At 37.5% G+C, this 19,443-nt stretch overlaps 1 long non-coding RNA gene across 1 annotated transcript in view; it reads right to left on the bottom strand.

Moving 5' to 3' along the window:
* The window catches only part of LOC311083714, a 176,974-nt gene extending 169,359 nt beyond the window's left edge, over positions 1-7,615 (bottom strand). The window contains exons 1-2 of the long non-coding RNA XR_014606344.1: positions 6,912-7,615; positions 1,545-1,657 (exon numbers count right to left, since the gene is read on the bottom strand). This is a non-coding gene — a long non-coding RNA (uncharacterized lncRNA). The remainder of the gene's footprint in view (positions 1-1,544; positions 1,658-6,911) is intronic.
* Positions 7,616-19,443: the final 11,828 nt, after the last annotated feature.

The following is a 19,443-nucleotide window of genomic DNA, read 5'->3' as shown; positions in this document are numbered from 1 at the left end:
CCCTGAGGGGTTGAAAGGGTTAACTGTGTAAGATAAAAAAGACACACCCACAAAATGTATTTTAACAGTAATAAACTGTAAGTTATAAAACAGGTTTATACTGGCAACACTGTTGCCAGTAGTTTACTGTAAAATCTTGTTTTTTGGGTCACCGTTGTGCAGAAGAGTAGAGCCTGTGCTTCAGTCCAGGAGAAGATCTACAAACATTGATGATTTGCTGCATGTTGCTTTATTTAACAGGCGGTGACTGTGTAGTTGCTGATCCAGTGGAAATCTCTTTATGTGCAATAGTTTTTTAGTGGTCTCAAATGAAAGAAGTTCACAGTAATACTTTGCTCACATTATTAATGCATTATAAATTTAAGTTAATACATTTAAATGACAGTTGGTCAATTTAAGGCAGTCGGTTTCTGCAAGTGTAATTAGTTAACTATAAATTTAGTGCATTTTTACAGAAACAAACTAGATTACAGTAAAGAACTGTACAATTAACAGTATTTTACTGGCAACAGTGTTGCCAGTATTTTACTGTAAAAAAACCCGGTAAGGTCTAACAGTGTATTTGTAAACATGGCCAAAAATGTGGTTTTCCATTATAGGCTATGCGATATGTATATTTTCATTGTCTCTAATTTGAATAGTAATGTGTTTTTGGGAAACATGTAATGGAAAAAAGTAGCTATAACGAGTAATAAATTGGCAACATTTTTATAATATCTCATATTTCATATAAATATTGATTTAGCATTTCTTTCCTATTCATGTGTCTCCTAAAATGCCTGACAAGCAAGTCCCGGTGTCCTCTACAGTGGACATCAATAAAACAGATGCATGTCTCATAACAGAACGTCATATTCTTATTTAAAACCACAAAGTTGTCTTAAGATGTGAATTTATTACAAAAAAATCTAATTGATCAAATCATATTTCTATAAGAGTGCTGAATTTAATCATCCAGTCAGTGTCAGTCAGGATAGGGGGGTTGTCATGATGAAAACTCCAAACATTTGGTATCTCTGAAAAGCCCTGAATTTTAACGTTACAGGACAAAATGGTCTCAAAGAAAATATCATCTGAGCTACAAAGGAAAACTTCTCAGGCAGATATAATGATAACATGGGCACATATATTAATGTTTCTGCCACACACGCGCCGAGAACCGCTGTGAGGTTGAAAGAGAATATCGTATTTTCCCGTGAGCGCTCGGCCTGCGGGTGCCTGAGCAGTGTGCACGCGCTGTGTTCACGCGCTGTCTGAGAAGTGGCCGCGCTTCAGGAGTAACTTGTTTAACGAATTCAGTTCCCTTTCGCATCTGTGAGGATATTCATAGTTTTTTTAATACTTTATTGTAATTATCATTAATTAGTAGGGCCAAACGTTAACATGACAGACATGCGCACGCACAAGTGACGTACCAGATTTAACAGCAACAGGTTGTTTGCCTCTGTTAATAGATTGTATGATTTACTTAGTTCATGTTTTTAAACGTCATTAACAATTGTAGTTATAATTTGTTAAGTATATCGAATAATTAAAGTACTTACCTCTAGAAAACTCAAGTTATCAGTCCTCTCAGCAGGGATCAGACAGTCGGGATGTGCGCACGCGCTGGCTCTGACTGGCCAGACTTCCACTTTCGCGGGCTTTGCACGTGAGTCTGGCAGCAAAGTTTATATATTTTAATATTTATACATATATAAAATGTATATCATCACCCAGCATACCTTGTTAAATCATCCTGGCATTCAATTATTAATAATAATAAAACTGCTGTGATTGGTTAATAGAGCTTCGCGGCGTGACGTCACGGCTCTAGCGCCGCGGTGGCTGATGGGTAAAATCGGAGAGGGGCTGAAGATGGCGCTCTGAGTGGTTGTCTTTCCCGATCTCTGCAACAGATTGCTCTTTTTTGTTAAGTTAAGTGACCCTTATCAAGTTTGATTTAATCTTAATCTACTTACTATTCGCACTGTGTAAATTCGGGAAAAATGTCAAAATCCCAAAGGAAAAGGAAAGACTTGTTAGATCAAGCTGTTAAAAGTTTAGCAGCATCCGATGGAGTGATGGTTAGCTCCGATCTTATGATATCACCTGAAGGTAGCAATTTACTGATTGACATTTTTCATGATTATACCACCCCTGCTTCTCCACCACTTTCCTCTGTTGCTGAAGACTTTCCATCCATGCCTGTGACTCCAAGATATTATATAATATTATTATACATTATTATAATATTTAATATTATTAATATTATTTCATATTTAATAATATTTTAATATTATTATAATATAATATTATATAAGATATTATATCCACTCTCTCTGACCTGATTAACTCCAGGGCGGACGGTATGGAGAAACTGATCAACAGTAACGCTATGAAAATAGAAGGACTAAAAAAAAACTGTTGACTTCGTTTGCTCGGAGGTTAAAGATTTAAAGATAAAGGTGTCTAATACAGAGAGATGCATTGATGAAGAAAAACGTCTTAGCGTGCTCGAGCACCGCATACGGGAGCTGGAAGGATACCACAGGAGGTGGAACCTGAAGTTGTGTGGAGTCCCAGAGAAAGCAGATCAGAACATACGAGCGGATGTCATTCAGATTTGTCTGGAGGTGCTACCCGAGGGAAAGATCAAGCTTCCAGATGTGATCGATACTGTTCATCGTTTAGGATCAAGGATGCAACCTGACAAGCCGAGAGCTGTAATTCTTCAGTTCTCCAGCAGAGAGCACCGTGACGCAGTTTGGAAGGCTGCTAGAAACAACTCGTACCTGCGTGATAATAAGCTTCGCTTTGCTTAAGATTTCTGTGAGGAAGACAGAGAGCGGAGAAAGAAGCTCTGGCCTGCAGTTAAAAGTGCAAGAGATGCAGGAAAAAAGGCTTACTATGTCAGAGCCCGTGCCTTTGTTGAAGGCAAAGAAATCATTCTTCCACCTTAATGGCTATTTTTCAAGTTGATGCTTACTAATCCAGTATCTTCTGTCTACGCATGCACTTTGGATCTTGTACCTTAATATTCTTTTAAGTAGTTCAATACTTTATTTGGAACTTGTCAAGTTGTTATATGATAAGTTGGTTCACTTATCATTGACTTTTAAGTGCAGAGTTTGGGAGTTCCCTTTTTGCCCTAAGCTTTTGTCTTAAGATGATCTTATTTGTTTTCACGGTTCTTGTTTTGACGTTGTTATCTTTGTTTTCATTAAATGTCAGGGGTATACGGCAAACTGTAAAAAGGAAAGCTTTATTTTTGTTTGCAAAAACACTGAAGCCTGATTTTAGTTTTTTCCAAGAATCTCATTCATCTGTCAATGATGCAAAATTCTGGAGATCACAATGGGGAAATGACCTTTGGTTTTCCCATGGAACTGAACAGCAGGAGTTACTACTCTAAGGAATGCATTTAAAGGGAATATTTTACATACAGATTGTGATTCAAATGGTCGTTTTTTGTGTAATGTCATTGATCTCAATTCAACTTTTATTATTATGGCCAATATTTATGGTTTTAATTCAAGGTCTGAGAATGCAAGTTTTCTTGATTTTATAGAAAGTAGACTACTTTACTGGCTAAATAAACTGATAAATGGCCTCCTGGTCAGCCCTCATCACTTAATTCAAAGTTTAAACAACTCATGGAGAGACTTGATGTGATTGATGTCTGGAGGACCAAATTCCCTAATACTAAAGCTTTTACCTGGAGCAACAAGGCTGCTTCTCTTCGCTCTCGTATAGACTTTTGGCTAATCTCTAAATCTATTGACATTCGCAATACTTTTGTTGATATTCTTCCAACACCCCTAACTGACCATAAGGCTATTTTTATAAAAATTAAACTCTCTGTTAACACTTTAAATTCTATTAAACCATCATATTGGAAGTTAAATAGATCTCATAATACCATTAAAGGGGCTATATGCAACTGTTTCCCCAAAATAAACGTAACAATAGCCTTTTTATTTGACCATGTATGACTCAAACATCTCCTGATGAGCATACTGACACCTTGTCAGCTCACAGTGGGTGCACCTATAAGCCTGTATCCTATTTTTCCTATTTTCTGTCGGGTCGGATTTTTCGCGCGCTGTCTGCGGATGTGACGTCAAGCGCGTTCATGTTAAACGTTTCAGATCACTCTGCCACCACCGCTAGTCAGCAAACAAACTTAGTTTCTCAAACAATATATGTATTTGACTGTTCTTACCTCTGTAAACATAATGTTGACTTCTTTGCAGCGGATGACTTGTGAAGTGTGCACGTACGAGAGCGAGCAGAAAGGAAGAGCAGTTCCGTTTTTTGGCCACAGGTGTCAGTCGCGAGTTTAAATTTCAGAAAAAAGCATATAGCCCCTTTAAGCTAAAAATAAACTATTTCATAAACCATTATTGGGAAAAAGCTGTGAGGGAACGCTCTTTTAGTAATAATTAGGAGTTATTAAAATTTGATATTAGTAAATTTATGAGAAGATATGGGAGTGAGCTTGCCAAGCATAGGAAAGCTGAGGAAGAGGCAGTTGTTAGTGAAATTGCTGCCGTTACGTTAAATATTGATATTGATATCTGATGATATTTACAAACGTAAAGCTGAAGGTGCCTTTGTGCGATCTAGGAGGAGATGGATGGAGCAAGGAGAACAAAATTCTGCCTACTTCTTCAGCTTAGAGAAGTCTAATGCCACTTATAATAGTTTGTCTAAACTCAATGTTGATGGTATCGTTACGGATGACCCCAAGACAATTTCTGATTATTGCAATAAGTTTTATAAGTTATTATATACCTCTAGGTTCGATGAGGATGATACACCCTCTTTTTTAGACTCCATAGTCGACCTGATTACTAGAGGCAGATGACAAAAATCAGTGTGATGATCCAATTTCCCTTTTTTGATTCTATTAATCATCTTAAAGTCAACAAGTCTCCGGGGAATGATGGTATTACTGCCGAATTGTATAAGGCATTCAGTGAACCCTTAGCTCCGTTCCTTGCAGAAGTTCATGCAGAGAGTATTCTGAAACATCTCTTCCTTCTAGCTTGACACCAGGTGTGATTACTCTACTTCCAAAACCTAAAAAGGATCCACTTCTTATTGAAAATTGGCGTCCAATCTGTTGACTTAATACAGATTAAAAGATTCTAGCTCTAATTTTTGCTCAAAGATTACAGAAAGTCATGAGCTATTTAATTGATGAATCTCAGTCTGGATTTATAAAAAATAGGCACATTTCTAATAATATCAGATTAATTTTAGATCTCCTTGACTATTCTGATTTGATTTCAGAGGAAAGTTTTATCTTTTTATTCTAGACTTCCACAAGGCTTTTGACACAGTGGAGCATAATTTTATTTTTCGTTGCCTCAGGAAATTTGGCTTTGGTGATTTTTTTAATAATGCCATCAGGACACTTTATACTAACAGTAACTGTTCGCTGAAATTTAGTTTTGGTATGTCACCTAGATTCAGTCTTCAGAGGGGTATCAGGCCCTATCTCACCCTATCTTTTCCTCCTTGCCACCCAGGTTTTCTCTCATTATATTAATAAAAGTGCCTTGAAAGGGATTCTCATTGCAGAAAGGGAAATAAAGATCAGCCAGTTGGCAGATGACACTGCTCTTTTTTTAAGAGATGCCTCTTGGGTCCCGTTTGCACTCAGCACTGTTGAGAGACTTTCTAAAGCTTCTGGTCTTTTTTTAAATTTGTCTAAATGTGAACTACTTTCAATTAAAGAATGTAACCTAACTATAATTAATAATATTCCAATTAAAGATAAGATATCTTATCTAGGTATCTCTATATGTAAAAATCAAATTGATAGATGTGCATGTCATTTTTCCCCTATTATGGAGAAAACCCAAAGAAAATGTAATTTATGGCTACAGAGAGACTTATCTCTGAGGGGAAGAATATTACTTGCTAAAGCGGAAGGTATCTCCAGACTTTCATATGCTGCTCAGTCGCTCCATGTGGATAACAACACTATCAAAAGTATTGACAAAATGTTATTTAAATTCATATGGAAAAATGGCATACATTATATCAAGAAATCTGTTGTTTTAAATTCTTATTTAGATGGTGGCCTCATGTTGTTAGACTTTTGTACATTCAATAATACTCTTAAAATTAATTGGGCCAAAAACTTTCTCAAAAATCTCACCTCTATTTGGAACTTCATTCCACATTATATTTTCTCCAAATTTGGTGGTTTTAATTTTTTATTGCTTTGTAATTATAATGTTGAAAAAATACCAGCTAAATTATCTAAATTTCATAAGCAGATCCTTCTCGCCTGGTCTCTGATATACAAGCACAAATTTTCTCCTCAGAAATATTTTATATGGAATAATCGTGATATTCTGTATAAAAACAAATCTCTTTTCTTCCAGCGCTGGTTTGAGGCTGATTTTGCTTGTAAGTCAGTTGTTTAATGCACATGGCCATTTATTAAATTATGAAGAATTTCTTAATCGTTTTAACATTCCTATTACCCCTAAAGAATTTGCTATTGTTTTTGATGCCATTCCATCTGGAGTTATTAGACTGTTTCAACATATCCCCTACCCCTCTTCTTTACCTCCTTTAGATCCTAAAGTTACAGTGGTGGGGAAATATTGCTTTTCATCCTCTTCTTCTAACAGATCAATACGTCAATTATTTCTTAAAGGGTACATAACATACACAGTTTCACCTAATCTCATGTTAATCTTGAGTACCTATAGAGTAGTAGTGCATCCTTCATATCTCCAAAAAGTCTTTAGTTTTATCATATTTATAAAAGAAAAATACAGCTTTCCGATTCTCTCCGGAAAAAGCCGAGCTCCTGGAGGCGTGCCGTGGGCGGAGCTATAGAGTCAACATATATTCACTTATGTGCTGATTTCCAGCAAAAGACAGAAATCTGATCCAGTTGTACTTACATGAATGGGGTCTTTTATCACTGGGACCGCTCCACGTTTTAATAGCAAACGATGTGCAAATCCAGCATCGACCTGGGCCTTATTAATAAAACATTCGTCACTGAAATGACCAGAACACACAACCGCACTTGCTACACTCCGTTGCTGCCCCGGAAAAACAATCTGCATCCACTGTTCCTGTAACGCTGGGTTCTTTGGGAAGCTGAACACGGTAAGCTTTCCCTCACATCCAAAAACACACTTTGGAGACATTCTTGAACAAATCCTATGCAGCGCTGCCGATGATTTCCTGTTGAAGCGCGTTGATGCGCGCGGTCTCGCTCTCCTCTGGTCGACGTGTGCGCGGGCGCGCTTTTCCGAGAGAAATGCTCATACAAGGAGTTCCACTCTCGTCTACGTCATTAGATCCACGATCGAAAAAAAAACAGCCGAAACTTGTACCAACCCGGAAGTAAGATTTTCTGCACAGAAATTCTCCGTTATTTCATCTTAAACTGTCATGTTCAAATGGTAATGTTTATAATTGTTATGTCTGTACTGGAAAGATTTCAAAAAAATAAATAAAAAATAAATAAATAAAAAAATTCTCCGTTATTCGTCCAAAATATTTTTTTTAAACTTTGGCCATGTTTAGCATGAGAATCCATCTCTTTAAACAACTCTGTAAACACTGTAAACAACTCTGAATACATGAAACACCATTGTACCCCCCTTTAATGAATATGTTTCTATTCCAAATGTCACAGTTTATTGGAATGCTTTTCTTCCCAATATTGTCTGGAAAAAAGTCTGGCTAACTCCAAATAGATACTTAATTACTAATAAGATAAGAGAAGTTTCCCTTCGAATTATCCATCGTGTATATCCCGTTAATACTTTCTTAAAGAAATTCAAGGTAGATGTTAATGCAAACTGTTCTTTTTGTGGACAGCACCCAGAGACAATAGTGCATTTGTTTTGGCTTTGCCATTATTCTAAATTGTTATGGAAAGACTTTTCCCGTTTTGTTTTTGAAAACATTGATAAGGATTTTTCTCTACTTTGGGAAAATGTTTTGTTTGGAATTGTTAATTGGAAAAATGAGCAATTACACAAAAACAAAATATTCTTAATTAATCTTCTTTTTTTGTTAACAAAATTTTATATACATAAATGTAAATTTTCAGGTCAGAAACCACTTTTCTATGTTTTGATTACTGAAGTACAACATTACTTTGGGACTATCTCTGACTCATGTAACAAGAAGGCTTTAAAAACAATTGAAATATGTAAATCTTTTAATCTTTTCCTTTAATATGTAATTTTTTTTTTTTCTGATTAGTTATACCCCTGTCTCTTTTTTGTTTTGTTTTGTTTTGTTTTGTTTTGTTTATTCGTTTTATATTGTGACTGTTTATATAATGTTTTCAATAAAAAAAATAAAAAAAAATAAAAAAATGGGTAAAATCGCCATTTTGTGAGGCCACTTTTTGATGCACCGAGGAGGGATTTTTTTTTTTATTATTATTTTTATGCTTAAAACAATATACAGATAACAACAGACAACAACAGAACTAAAACAAATAAAAATAAAATCAAAACCACAAAGGGGGGAATCATGTAAATTAAACATATTGATAAATCATATATGAGAATTACATGACACTGAAAAAAGGAAAAGAATTACAAACAGATCATGTTTTTAAGGCCTTTTTGTTCTCAGACAACTTAATTGAAAAGAGGTATTTTTCATATTTAAATATTTAGATTTATGAGTATACTTTGCTAGTAACAAGATCAGATTAATTACATAAAAATGACCTTTTTTAGATTGATTATAATCTACAAAGCCTAGGACCACATCCTTCCAATACAACACACATTCATTATAGATTTCAGACCTAATAAATCCTAAGACATCTTGCCAAAACATTTTGGTAAATGGACAATACCAAAAAAAGAAAAGAAAAAAAAGATGACCTACAGTTTTTTATGAATTATTTTAAAATAAATCTCTTTTACTTTATTGGTTAAAAAAAATAAAGATATGGAAGCATCCAAACTTTTTTCCAACAGATATTACCAACTGCATTATTCCAGTAAGCGGTCACAGACGGTAAAGGAACAATGTTTTGCTGAAAAAGTGAACGGACTGATCGATTGTTTTTACAGGGAGAAGCAAAGCACAATTTGCCAACAGGAGTATTGACCATAGAGACTGTAGAGTCAATGATTTGATTACTTTCAATGATTACTTTCCTTCAATGATTCTTATTAACATTAGGTGTCACCACTAATGGCCAATCACTTAATTATCTCATTAACTTCAACACCGCTTCAGTGTTAATTTTTAACACTCTGTAGTTGCATAGGCGTAATTCTATGGGGGGACAGGGGGACACGTCCCCCCCAATATTCAAAGAAGGACAATTTGTCCCCCCCAATATCATACTGTATGATTATGCGGGCAATATCGATGTGATTGCAAATACGTCTTTCTTTCCAGCTCCGAAAATATAAAATCCCGGCCGGTCCATTTCCCAAATCCATTCGACTGGCCTTACACCAGGGACGGACTGACAATCTGTGCGTTCTGGAAAAGTCCAGAACGGCCGTCCAACCGAAGGCCGTCGGCACAAAAAAAAGAAAAAAGTCTAATAAAGCAATATGAACCGCCAACAGCAGGGGCACTAATATGATCACTTATATGCTACGTGTAAAAAACAACAACTGAGGAAGAAGAGTCGGCCTATAGCCACTGACAGAAAGTTAGTTTTATAAGGCTGCACTTTTAAATTTGCTTACATTATATTTGAATAGCAGTGGTCTCCAACGTGGTGTCTGTGAGTTGCCCGCTAAACACATTCTATAAATAGCCCTAACTTGCCGTCGGAGTTCCAGACTTCGGAAATTTGTTTTATAATTTTGCGACCTTTTCAACTAAACGTTTCAATTTGAACTTTTGCCTCTACAAAATTACCCAACTCTCTTTGATTATACGCTGTCATTTGCGTTGTGTATGTGAAACATCAAATGGCAAACGCTCAAAAAGCGGAACAAAACTTGTTTGATCTGAGCAGCGCATTATTAGCTCGGCCCAAAAAACAGATCGCGGCCAAAGCAGCTGTGCGGGCTGATCTCGATCACGCGAACATTATATTACACAGAGCTGCGCGATCAACTGAGAACGAAGCATTTAAATTCAGCGCAGAATGCTCGATCTCTATTATAAACCCACAAATTACTATGTGATTTAAGCTTGTAAAAAGCCAGATGAAACATCGCTGATATTCTCAACATATTGACACAAAAAAAACAAAAAAAAAACAGGCGAAACATTGTTCCGAGAACAAACCAGTTAGAAGACATTTCACACCAAAACTTATGAATTAACTTTAGTAAAACAAACTTTTTTGGCAGAAATGTGCCTGTAGGCCCTATTCATATTAAAAATGCTGTTATATTAATATAGTCATGTATTAAATGTAGCATAATGCAGTAATCTTTTGTTTAGAAGTTATGGCAGTTTATTTTTTTTTATTTTTTTCATTTATATTTATACTAAATGTTTGGGCTACTGTTTTTGATAACACATACAATAGGTTTATAGAAAATCAACAACAAAAATCAATCAATAAATATTTTCATAATTTTTCAGGAATTGTTTTTTTTTTTTAACGCTTGTAAGTCTGAACCAGAATATCAAGATATTTCATTATTTCCCATATGATGGTGAAAAGTAAAAAAGCTTCACCATGTTATGTATAATAAATATTGGAGTATAGCAAATAAAAATTCCTTCTAGATTATTTTATCCCTTGAGGTATGGCCCTCGCACACAAAAAGGTTGGAGACCCCTGGTATATAGTAACTATATGTTTTATAATTACAAGTTTGTGTAATTTGGGGTTACTGTGACATTTCATTATTTGTATTTTATGGCATTACATTTTTTGTTTTTATTTAAAGGCTGAGGCTTCATTAATAAACACAACCCCAATTATCATCATTGGTTTTGAGATGTTACTTGCTGTGAATACCTTGTCTGATAGGCTACAGTATTGTGGCATATAGTATCAGGACATCCTGGCTATAGTGCAGTGTGCACGTCGCACATGGCTAGAGGCGAATGGCCGGATGATGGGCCTAATTTGGGAGAAAGTCCAGGGCTGTTTTTTAGCCCCAGTCCGTCCCTGCCTTACACTATACATTAACAAAACCTATTTCTCCTGAAATCCATGTCATGTTTTCCCTATACCTTTAGTAGCTCGTGCACCGTCAGTGAGTTAGGAAAAACCAAACAGAAGAAGAGTTAGGAACGCGAAATCTGACAGAGCAGGTGACGGCGGTGTCGTCTCACATGGTGAAATCTCATATGGCAGGTGACGGCGGTGTCCTCGCAGAGAAACCGAAGTACAGTTGTAAATTTATGTTTCCATTTATGGGTATTGCCAGAGTTTTTCCTGCATAGAGAATTATGAGGCGGCTGCCTCCGTCAAATTTCGTGCCGCCTCCGGCTCTCGACAAAACTCGGACAGACAGTCACATGGTCAGATACACTTTCCCCACCGTGATGGTTCTGTTGCGGTTATAAAAATATTTAAAATAATCTAATTTAATACAGTTATAATTTTTCAATGTAAATTATTTAATTCGATTGGTAACAGCCTAGTGTCTTATTATTTTAATTGGATATATTTATCAAATTTAAGAATTTGAAATGAAAGATGGAGCATACAGTTAATAAAATTAGGGGGGAAAATGCCCTTTATAAAGGTACAAAAAACTATTCTGAGTGTTTTCAAACAGTGATGTAATGAAAAATGGACATCTTAAGTTTGAAGGGAGTAAAGCCTCTGTTTAGGCTATTAAGGAAATATAATTTTGCCAAAAGAAGAACTTTTATTTTAAATAAATGTTCATTTTAAATCAGCATGTCAGTGTGATATGTTACCATATTATCATGCTTAACACTAAGAATTTGAATAATTGTAATGTGATGATCAGATGCAGATATCTAAATCAGAGAATATCATAGGTTCGGGCGGTTTGCGGGTGGATTATTTATTTTTAACAGTGGATTCGGGTGACTCAAAGTGCACCAGATTAATGAATTTACCTTTAAAATGTACAAAATTTTCTTCCGGGGGAGCATGCCCACGGACCCCCCTAGAGGTACCAAGTACACAGCTGTCCCCCCCAATGTGTGATTGACAATTTCGCCCTTGTGTAGTTGGACCTATATGTACACCGAGGAGTGTTGATTTAACACTGGGGATTTTGCTGTGAGGGCATTAAATGACAGCCCATCCACCTGAAAAGAATAGTTTATTTAGTAAATGAAACTCAACTTTTAGAAAATGTGCATTTGAACTCAGAGCACAAGAAATACCTGATGATCCCCAAACTTTCTGAAATATTTAGTCGTATGCAGTTCTGGTCTGCATCTCTCCTCTCAGTCTCCTCAATGTCTGCAACCTGTTGTTGGAGAACACATATGTTTGATACTAGCATTACAATTATCGTTGCCACTGTGAAACTAGTTATTTGTAGGTTAGTTATAAGTATGCCTTGAAAGTAATAACTAATTTAGACCTGTATGGTGATGATTGGTTTTCATCTTATCATCTTCATTTTTAAACTTCAAAATGTAAGAAGCTGTAAAGAAATTCATAGCGAGTTGTTGAAGGTGTAAAATACCTTTAGCTTCATTAATTCATCACTGAGTCTTTCCTCTGTCATGTCCGTTTCAGCGATGAGGTCTTGTGCACTTGAGCTCTGCACTTTTAGCCGCTGTGTTTAACACAGTTGGTGCCTTGCGTGTATGTCTGCCGATCCAGGGGTCCAGTGCTCAAAACTGGGTTTTATGTTGTGAGGATTTCTGTCCCCAGCTAAAACCATTCAGGAAATAAAGTAGCAAAATAAACTCTTCACACTCTTCTAAATAATGGCAACAGATCTATTTTGCCTCATTACGTCCAGCCGCACACAGTGGATCTGCATGATGTGAAGAACTCACAAAGTATTCACAAGAGACTGAAGTGGTTTACATTCTAGTGTATAATTGTCATGTTTCATGAAAGAAAAAACCTCCAGTAATAAACTTACTTTTCAACAAGCCAGTCGCAATCCTCTCCATTGAAAGAGTCTCCCAGAAGTCCTCTGAATGCACCTCCCCATTGCAGGTTTCATGTGGTTCACTTATGTCACTGACTGGATAAAGAAGAGAAATTACACTTACACAACTTAGCTGCAAATTAGAAAATGAAATAAATAGATAAACCTGTGACTTTTTTATGACCTGCCATTCTGAACACTCCCTTTCTGTGTAAATCCATTACAACAACTGGAGGATGATGACCACATTTTAGACATGAAAAGTCATAATCATGGTGGGTTTGTGCCTCAAAATGTAAATATGCATGAAAAAACTCTGACTCTTTTGGGTAAGGCACATGTGATGTCCTTTGCTCCCAACTGACACATGAGCCTTAGGCTGAATCCCAATTCTCTGTCTTACCCCTTCCCCTTACCCCTTACCCTTAGTTTTGCACGTTCACGTGAGAGTAAGGGCTATCCCAATTCTCATTTTGATCTAGGGGTAGGGCTAAGGGGAAGGGGTAGATACCCCTTAAAACCAAGAATTTTCACGAGCTTACTTGAAACCAAGGGGTACCCAGAATGCACTGCGCAACCGGCAACAATGGCGGGCATGCCATCAAGAGAGTCCCATAAATGTAAGTATTTTCGGCTTAAATGATTGATTGAAAAATTATGACAGGCTTGTTTTGTGCTCTACACAGTCATGTACATATATATTTGCAACCATGTTGTTAATTGAAATGTTTTTAAACGTTTTTAAAAATCGCTAGTCTGCTACGCTAGGCTATGCTAACGATACATTGCTGGTTTGCACAATCAGTCCCACATTTCTCTGACTAGCCTTGAATGGACTCCATGTCTACAGTTTTAACTAAACTATAAGCAGTGAATTTTCTTTTCCCTGGACATGTCTGGCCAGGATTTCGAGATCGCCCAAAATGTCCGGGATTCGGCTTTTGCTTTCTACAGTTGCCATTCATTATGTGTACATTATTTGACACTGACACGTATGTGCCAGCTTTGCAGGTCATGCATTCAGCTTCAAACGGATCCCGACTGATACGAAAACACAGGAATTTAAGCAATGCTAAAATGCACATAAACCGATCACTTGTTTAGCGTTCATGTAAGTTAAACACTACATTCAGATTCACCGATTTGAATGAATTCAGTCCAATTGAAACAACACCTTGTGCATGTAAACATAATGAATAGCGACGGCAGAAAGCAAAAGCCGAATCCTGGACATTTTGGGTGATCCCGAAATCCAGGCGACATGTCCAGGAAAAAGAGGACGTTGCATGGTAACCCTGGAGACATCGATACGTGCTTTAACGTTACATATACTGTCCTGTATCACACAGGGACGCAGGAGGAAACCCGGCAGCTGATCCACTTTCGGGATGAAAACGAGCTGAAGTTTCTAAGATCAAAATATGATCCGATTTTTTTGCCTGTTATGTTTACTTTATTGGCCAATAAAGACAGATTTTTGTTAACAAAAAAAGTGTTTCTGAACATCAGTGACATTCAAAACAGTGATAACTGAAACAGATATATAAAACACCATGGAGTGTGTATAAAAAATATTAGTAACGATGTATGATGACGTAACCAAGTGGTGTCTCATTTCATAGGGGTATGTTTTCACCCCTAGCGCTTACCACTCGGTTTCGAGGGACAAGGGCTAGGGGTAAGACGAAGGGGTAGGGGTAGGGGAAGGGGTAAGACAGAGAATGCGAAAGTTCGTCGAGACAAACTTTAAGTTGGCTTGAGAAAGTTTGGACCAGAAAGTTTTTTGCTAGGTGGTTGCTAGGGTGTTCTGGGGGGTTGCTAGACGGTTGCTAGGGTGTTCTGGGTGGTTGCTATGGTGTTGCTAGGCGGTGGCTAGGGTATTCTGGGTGGTTGCTATGCTGTTGCTAGGCGGTTGCTAGGGTGTTTTGGGTGGTTGCTAGGCGGTTGCTAGGGTGTTCTGGGTGGTTGCTATGGTGTTGCTAGGTGGTTGCTAGGGTATTCTGGGTGGTTGCTAGGCGGTTGCTAGGGTGTTCTGGGTGGTTGCTATGGTGTTGCTAGGGGGTTGCTAGGGTATTCTGGGTGGTTGCTAGGCGGTTGCTAGGGTGTTCTGGGTGGTTGCTATGGTGTTGCTAGGCGGTTGCTAGGGTGTTCTAGATGGTTGCTAGGGTGTTCTGGGTGGTTGCTAGGCGGTTGCTAGGTGGTTGCTAGGGTGTTCTGGGTGGTTGCTAGACGGTTGCTAGGGTGTTCTGGGTGGTTGCTATGGTGTTGCTAGGCGGTGGCTAGGGTATTCTGGGTGGTTGCTATGCTTTCTCTTAATTCAGTTCAGTAATCATGTTAGAGGACTGACAGTCTTTGACTTGATTTGATTAAAACTACATCAAACTTGTTGAACTCACAAAAAGAATTCAAGGCTTTCCTTCATTTTATTTGTGGTAATTTCATGTACATTCAGCTCACTGTACACTACAGAGTGACTTTTGTTATAAGATGCAACAGATGCCTTATTTATTACAAGTATTTTTCCTGTTGTTGTTTTGGTTATCCTTTAAACACCATATACAGTAATCCATGTCTCCTCATAGAGAGGCATTAGGGCTTTCAGAGGAAGAAAATCTATTTAGTTCTCCATGAATCACCTTTACATTTATAAAACTAACATTTAAATGACTAGTGAAATAATAGACTTATGTTGTCATTGTTAAGATTACTTGGTACTATTATTACCAGAAATATAATTACTTCTCAACCAGAAAAGAAAAGCATCTAGAAAAGTTGTGGCATTTCACAGCAATAAAATATACAGTTTAAAGTTGTTAAAAAACATAGTCCAATTTCAGTATTTCTAGTTCCTATACCATCTCTATGTGTAAAGCAACATCTGATTCACCACTGCAGTAACAAGCCAGGCAAACCGTCTGGAAATCTATATCAATTTACATATAAATGTATATTTACATACATAAATAAAATCATACATTGTCTTATTCAGCAGCCTGAGATTCAATTAAACATATTGAAAAAAACTTAACGCTTCACAAACCTGTTGCTGTCATTATTACGGCCCATTTGAACATGATTTCTGGATGTTCTTCTCTTTCTTCTCATAGTCTCTCAGTCACTGTGGTTTGGCGGTGATTTAATTGTTTTAAAGCAGAATAAATACCTTCATAAAAAGCCTGAATGCACAAATGTTCATTACACAACATCGGTATGGTCAAAGAAATGCAAAAAAACAAAAACATTTCTAATAATTCCTCCATGTAAACTCAAAGATATTGAATCAAACATGAATTAAGTTTCCACATGACTCTGAAAAACACGGACATTCCTGATTGGGACGCCAATCAAATCCCAACAGTTACATCCCGTCAGAAATAATTAGCGTCTGAGTAATTAACTCTAGTCAGTGCTTTTCCTGACGAGTCTTTAGAGAAGCTGGTTGGTTGAAGCTCTTCCCACATGAATGGCAGAGGAACGGCTTCTCTCCAGGATGAACCCTCTCGTGTGCTTTCAGGGATCCGGACGGATTGAGACTCTTTCCACACCGGAAGCACTCGTAGGGCTTTTCTCCAGTGTGGATTCTTTGGTGGCGCTCCAGGTCGTGGTTTTAGAAAAGGCTTTCCCACTCGAAGCACACGTGAGATCTCACAGTAGTGTTTCTCTGCGGCTCTTCTGCTCTCGTTTGCATGAATCTTCAGGTGTGTTTTCAGGACTGATGCTGAAACTTCACAGTTCAGTGATCTTCCTCCAGAGTGAGGACACTGATGGGTTTCAGATCTACTGTCTGTGTGAAGCTCTTTCCACACTCGTGGCACATGAAGGGTTTCTCTCCGCTGTGGATCCTCATGTGTCTCTTCAGGCTTCCTCTTATGAATCGATGAGGTGTCTGATACTGATGTTTCCCCACTTCATTCAGTTCTTCACTTTCTTCTTGCGTTTCTATATCAGGTCTGAAATGAAAATATCAAACTGTGGAAGTTACTTCTAAGAAAGACCAACATGAAATGAAAGGAAATAAAAAAAACTGTTGATTTAATGGCAGAAGCTACAAGAGTCAAGTAGCTACTGCAACCTTTTATATCTTTTATATGGTAAAGTTTGATTAAAGTTTTAATAACAACCAATCTGGTTGATGTTTAAGGTTTATTCAAGGTCAATTAAATGCATTTCATAGTTATTTAATGTTTTTTAAAGGTATGTTTACACGACAATGATGTACTAAAAATGTCAAAGTTTTTCCTTTGCATTTTTCATAAAGTTTCACATACAGAACAATGTTTTCAAAACAATCCCGTTCACACAGTCATTCACAAATCCTCTACCGTGGCCTCATGGGATAGTAAAGTGTCCATCATATACACACTTCAGAATCTCATCCGGGGACTTTCTGCCTACTCTTTTATAATTACCGTGAATTCAGACATACTTATTTTGTCACATACTGTTTTTACCTTCTATTATGAGATTTCAGATGCAGGCCGTGTTTTTGTAGTTTACACAGAGAAAGTTTGTGTTTTCAGGCTCCCAAAATGCTGTTGTCGTGTAAATGAACTGCCAAAACTCATAAAATGTTTTAGTTGAAAATGGTGTTGTGTAAATACCCCCATAATCTCAAAACGTGATTTTAGTTAAAACATCATCATAAATGACCACCCTAAACCTAAACCTAGAGTGTGTGTGTGTGTGTGTGTGTGTGTGTGTGTGACCTTGACCCTTAAATGCATATGAGGGTCGATTTAAATTGCTTATAAAAAACTATTTTTTAGGAAAATGAAATGTAACCTAATTTTTTATTTAATCATAATTTATAAGGCAACATATATATATATATATATATCAGGGGCGTAGAATTTAGTAGGGACGCTAGGGACGTGTCCCTACCAATATCCAGTGACACTGATATATCCTTAGCAATAATTTCGATCAAAACTTAAAATATATTTATATTGATGTCCCCGTCCCCACCAATTTCAAAATCAAACCTACGCCACTGATATATATATATATATATATATATATATATATATATATATATATATATATATATATATATATATACAGTGAGGAAAATAAGTATTTGAACACCCTGCTATTTTGCAAGTTCTCCCACTTGGAAATCATGGAGGGGTCTGAAATTGTCATCGTAGGTGCATGTCCACTGTGAGAGACATAATCTAAAAAAAAAATCCAGAAATCACAATATATGATTTTTTAACTATTTATTTGTATGATACAGCTGCAAATAAGTATTTGAACATCTGTCTATCAGCTAGAATTCTGACCCTCAAAGACCTGTTAGTCTGCCTTTAAAATGTCCACCTCCACTCCATTTATTATCCTAAATTAGATGCACCTGTTTGAGGTCGTTAGCTGCATAAAGACACCTGTCCACCCCATACAATCATTAAGAATCCAACTACTAACATGGCCAAGACCAAAGAGCTGTCCAAAGACACTAGAGACAAAATTGTACACCTCCACAAGGCTGGAAAGGACTACGGGGAAATTGCCAAGCAGCTTGGTGAAAAAAGGTCCACTGTTGGAGCAATCATTAGAAAATGGAAGAAGCTAAACATGACTGTCAATCTCCCTCGGACTGGGGCTCCATGCAAGATCTCACCTCGTGGGGTCTCAATGATCCTAAGAAAGGTGAGAAATCAGCCCAGAACTACACGGGAGGAGCTGGTCAATGACCTGAAAAGAACTGGGACCACCGTTTCCAAGGTTACTGTTGGTAATACACTAAGACGTGATGGTTTGAAATCATGCATGGCACGGAAGGTTCCCCTGCTTAAACCAGCACATGTCAAGGCCCGTCTTAAGTTTGCCAATGACCATTTGGATGATCCAGAGGAGTCATGGGAGAAAATCATGTGGTCAGATGAGACCAAAATAGAACTTTTTGGTCATAATTCCACTAAACGTGTTTGGAGGAAGAAGAATGATGAGTACCATCCCAAGAACACCATCCCTACTGTGAAACATGGGGGTGGTAGCATCATGCTTTGGGGGTGTTTTTCTGCACATGGGACAGGGCGACTGCACTGTATTAAGGAGAGGATGACCGGGGCCATGTATTGCGAGATTTTGGGGAACAACCTCCTTCCCTCAGTTAGAGCACTGAAGATGGGTCGAGGCTGGGTCTTCCAACATGACAATGACCCGAAGCACACAGCCAGGATAACCAAGGAGTGGCTCTGTAAGAAGCATATCAAGGTTCTGGCGTGGCCTAGCCAGTCTCCAGACCTAAACCCAATAGAGAATCTTTGGAGGGAGCTCAAACTCCGTGTTTCTCAGCGACAGCCCAGAAACCTGACTGATCTAGAGAAGATCTGTGTGGAGGAGTGGGCCAAAATCCCTCCTGCAGTGTGTGCAAACCTGGTGAAAAACTACAGGAAACGTTTGACCTCTGTAATTGCAAGCAAAGGCTACTGTA

The sequence above is a fragment of the Abramis brama genome (genome assembly GCF_963993115.1).
Source record: "Abramis brama genome assembly, chromosome: 1".
Lineage (NCBI taxonomy): Eukaryota > Metazoa > Chordata > Actinopteri > Cypriniformes > Leuciscidae > Abramis > Abramis brama.
Note: the sequence above shows the minus strand (reverse complement) of the source record. Positions and strands in the feature narration are given on the sequence as shown.